We start from the raw sequence: 5,089 nt of genomic DNA on the forward strand, positions 1-5,089 counted from the left end.
TTTTTTTTGCATCACCTCAAAGAAATTTAGAAACAATTATCCCCCTTTACCGTGTAGCTGTAACTGACACACTGATTCCTACAGTAGATAGTGCAGCACCATGTTATAATTCTCACAGGGTAAAAGTAATATTATTCTATTGTGGTATGTCTTTATGATCAGTTTATGAAACTGGACCTATTAAGCTTTTGGCCTCTGTTCTAGTTTGTTAATGCTGCTGGAATACAAAACACCAGAAAGGGATTGGCTTTTATAAAAGGGGGTTTATTTGGTTACACAGTTACAGTCTTAAGGCCATAGAGTTTCCAAGGTAACGCATCAACAATTGGGTACCTTCACTGGAGGATGGCCAATGGTGTCTGGAAAACCTCTGTTAGCTGGGAAGGCACGTGGCTGGCGTCTGCTCCAAGTTCTGGTTTCAAAATGGCTTTCTCCCAGGATTTTCCTTTCTAGGCTTCAGCTCCTCAAAAATGTCACTCTTAGTTGCTCTTGGGGAGTTTGTCCTCTCTCAGCTTCTCTGGAGCAAGAGTCTGCTTTCAACGGCCATCTTCAAACTGTCTCTCATCTTCTGTGCATTCTTCAAAGTGTCCCTCTTGGCTGTAACTCCTTTTCAAAATGTCACTCTCAGCTGCACTGCATTCCTTCTGTTTGTCAGCTCATTTATATGGCTCCAGTGATTTAATTTAGACCAACCCTGAATGGGTGGGGTAACACCTCCATGGAAATTATCCAATCAGAGCCATCACCCACAGTTGGGTGGGGCGCATCTCCATGGAAACACTCAAAGAATTACAATCTAATCAACAGTTGTATGTCTGCCCACACAAGATTACATCAAAGATGATGGCTTTTTCGAGGACATAATACATTCAAACCGGCACAGCCTCCATCTTGGTTTTTCATAAAGCACTATGCAACTATGAAGACATCATTTTCAGTGAATTGTGACCAAATGTATTTCATGTACACTTAGGAGCCCTCACACAGATCTCACAGTAGGACTTGGCCTGGGAGGGAAATGCAGGCTTGTTCAATAAGTGGCACAAGCATCAGTTCACACACGTGTTTTCAGCCTGAGCTCATGCAGCTGACTGCACTGGGGGCACTGGGTCAATTTACAAGTGTGTACACAAGGATCACCTATTAGCTGACACAGGCCAGTTTTGTGTCTGCCATCGAGATTTCAAAGTGAAATATTTACACATATGTAAAATCAGTGGGTGTGCTGAATACTTCCATATTTATTTAGATCACATTAAAGAAATAAAGTTAGTAAAAAAGAAAGTAAAAGTGACACATAGTGCATTGGGTGGTAGCAGCGTACACATTTCCAGACCTGCCCCTGACCTTGCACACAACAGGATGGAAACAGAGCTCACCTGAGTTTACTCACAGCCCATGGACCTCCCCTCTTGCACCAATTAAGCCTAATGCTGACAACCACTTTCAACATTAGGTTATTCTATTTACACAGTAGCTGTATATATCCAGATATTTAATTTAAAGCATTATTCAATTCTCCTGATCTTGAGAGGAAAAAAATTCAATATTCTGAAGTAGAGGGCTTTAGTGGGAAAGGATAAGGAAGGGGGAATAGGTTCTTTGGCACCTCTTTAACAAGCTCATTAGTAAAAATCCCAGTTGGGGGGGGGGGCTTGTTACCAATGAATGAAGAGCTGAAGGAGAATATATCTTTTTCAGGATGAATAAAAACCAGTCAAAGGGTAATACTTCAGTCATCTTTCTAATCATTTACATAAAATTTGGTCCACTTCTTCATTTACCAGTCAGTTCTCCTAAAATAAAAAACAAAACCATACCTTTGGTTATAGCATTAACTCTTTTAGTGTAAGAGCTGATGCCTTTTTGTTTTGCTCCTTGGGTAGATTTCTCATTATCTTCACCGATCTTCTGTACCCATGAATACTTTTTGCATAATGATTTGAAGCAGCCAGGAGGCCAGGACAGTGGCCAGGAGAAGCAGCAAGGAATTGAGCCTTGTACATTTTTCTCAAAAAAATATAAGATGGGGGACCACCATGCTTGAGTCAAGAAATTAGTCTGTGAAGAGACCTTCAAGTTCTTTTCATTGGCCATTCAATGGTACCACCAAAACAGCCGCGTTGTGATGTAATAGTCAATGATCACATCAACAGTGTAGTGTTCATGTACCACCAGAATGCAGATGATCCCAGCAGCACTCAGCAGCCAGCAGATTAAATGATACCACCAGAAGTGATGAGAAGAATATTCTTTGATGAACAAATAAGTGAGTGTCAACACAACTGTGTGACTGCTGAAGAGGAAGTCTCTGCACAAGATATGTGATCCAGTTATGGGCAATCCACCTCCAGAAATCAACCATAGAATCTGCTGTACTTTTGCCTGAGAGTCTCCATTGAGCTTTGGAGCACATTGAAAATGCATTCCAGGCACAGGGAGAGTAGTAACGTACATTGTAATACAGCAATACAGGTATAAAGTTCCCATGATCAAAAAGAATCTGTGCCCCACTATTGACTTGTATCTCAGGAACAGCCACTGGGTGATCCATAATACATAGACGAGGTTGAAGAGCACATACACAAAGGCAATACCAGTTTTCCACCACTCCAAAGGAAATTTGTTCCTTGATTCAGTGGGCATAGCAATTTGGATATAGTCTGGGTACTTTTTGGTGCCCTTTCGCAGTCCATTGGATAAGCTCTTAGGTTTACTATTGCCATTTTTGTTTTCTTCTTCAACAGATTCAGCAGATCTTGTGTAAGTGTTTGCTGGATCGTTGGTTTAGTTTTCCATATGTTCAAGTTTTGCTGTCTCTATGATATCCATCGTCTCAGTCTTCAGATCCGAAAGGAGATGGTAAAGCTCTTGTTATCTGTGGAAAGTTAAATTTTTTAATCCTTCTATTTCCAAGGTCAACATGGACGCTTACAACCAATTCTGTTTCCTAATACAAAACGAAGAAGGTAGTCATCTGATTGTTGTTCCTCCCATGTGCTGTCTGCTGTACATTCGCCACTTTCGGGAAGGAAGCCAATTCTCTTCTCCTGAACGATGTTCCTATAACACCCGCTCTCAGCCGTGGCTCCAGACACTCCCAGCTGAAGGCACTTGCTCCCGGGCAGGGGATCTACTGAGGGACGGAGCCCGCTGCCTCAGCCGCGGCGGCCACCTCCAGCCGCCGGCACCCTCGGGCCGCAGCCGCTAAAAAGTTGACTCGTGGTCTACGCCCGCTTGCGCCGCGCCCCAGCGACGTGAAGCACCTCTCCGGGTCCCTCCCGCGGCCGCCACCCCCGAGGCCGCCGTTGGCGGCGCCGCTGCACCCGTCGGACTTGCGGTGGCCGAGGGCACCTATAGTGTTTTAATTTGCTTCAAAACAACTTCATAGCAACCACAAGGAAAATAATTGTGCAAGGAATGAAGAAACACCCACTAACTAATCCCACCTCTTTAATGCATCAACCCTATTCATTTTTCTTCACCCCTTTTCGTTTCAGACATGCTCTCTTTATGCCACTGGAATGACGCAATAGCATCTAGAAGATGTGTGCATATCAGTGGTAGGACGTAAGACTCGATAGGATATGATGCCGGCAAGAGCCCTCACGACAGAGCAGACGTGGTCTTGCAGTTCAAGATGGACAGGGCTGCCTCTCGTGGGATGTGAGGTCCAGCTCCGTATTTTTGGGAGGACAGGGCCTGGGGCAAACCATCATTGTACTATTTCTTTCCTCTTCACCCTGTCTCCTCACAGGTTAGTACACAATGGAGAAATGGTTCGAGTGAATATGAAAGACAGTTTTGATAGGGAACAAGAATTCAGAGAATGGCTACAAGCAGCCTGACAATGTGTGTAGGACAGGGTCTTCTGGAAATTCACTGCCCAGCTGCCAGCAATGCAGGGCCCTATAGAGTGCAGGGCCCAGTGCAATTGGTCCTTTGTGTCATATCCATATAGTAAACCAATATTTTCTGGTGTAGCTTTGGAAAGAAAAACAAAAACAAAAAACAAAAAACTGGGCTTCTCCTGGTGTTCGGTAGGTCTGGTTGCCACCAGCAGAGTGGTTCATAATCTGTATATTTTAATGTTCCGTAGGAAATTTAAGCTTCCAGGATTCTTGACATGGTGGTTAAGGGTTCCAAAAGAATGAGAGTGGAGGCTTCAAAGCCTTCTTGCTCCTTAGGCTCAGAACTCCCGTGATGTCTTTTCCAATACATTCTATTGCTCACAAGTTCAGCCCAGATTCAAGGGAGTGGAACGCCATCTCTTGATGGAAGGAGTGGCAGAGTTACATTGCAAAGGGCTGTGCTTCCAGGGATGGGAGGAATTGTGGTGGCTGTCTTTGCAATCAATATACCAATCTACTAATCTACTTAGAATCAATATTTTACCACTTTAAGTGTGAGAGGATTGTTATGGAGTACTTGGCCATGTAAGGACTCTTCCTTTATCCATTTTAAGAAGACATTCAGGTGTTCCCTTCTCAAAATGGTTGCTTGACCTGGTTGATAACTGGTTATCATGATTAAATGGTGCATTTGAGAAGCAGTCTGCTCCGGTTTGTTAATGCTGCCATTATGCAAAATACCAGAAATGGATCAGTTTTTATAAAGGGGTTTTATTCGGTTACAAATATACAGTTCTGTGGCCATAAAAGTGTCCAAACTAAGCCATCAACAAGAGGATACCTTCACTGAAGAATGGCTGATGGCGTCTGGAACACCACTGTCAGCTGGGAAGGCACATGGCTGGCGTCTGCTGATCCTTTGCTCCTGGGTTCTGGTTTCAAAATGGTTTTCTCTAAAATATCTCTGGTCTTGGCTCTCTTAGCTTCCTCAGCTCCTGTGCATCCTTGTTTCTTTCTCCCAGGGCATTTCTCTCTGAGCGTCTGGGGATCGTCTCTTAGCTTCTCTGGGCAAACTCTGAGCTTCATCTCTTAGCTCATCATCTCCAAGCGTCTCCAAGCATCAGCAAGCATCTGAGGCTGTGTCAGCTCTTAGCTTCTCTCTTAAATACTCCAGCGAACTAATCAAGACCCACCCTGAATGGGAAGGGCCAAATCTCCAAGAAAACATTCAATCAATG

General features: G+C 43.9%; 1 pseudogene; it reads right to left on the bottom strand.

The window, feature by feature from the left end:
* Positions 1-1,776: 1,776 nt before the first annotated feature.
* On the bottom strand, positions 1,777-2,832 carry LOC119522454 (annotated as a pseudogene).
* Positions 2,833-5,089: the final 2,257 nt, after the last annotated feature.

Source organism: Choloepus didactylus, chromosome X (genome assembly GCF_015220235.1).
Source record: "Choloepus didactylus isolate mChoDid1 chromosome X, mChoDid1.pri, whole genome shotgun sequence".
Lineage (NCBI taxonomy): Eukaryota > Metazoa > Chordata > Mammalia > Pilosa > Megalonychidae > Choloepus > Choloepus didactylus.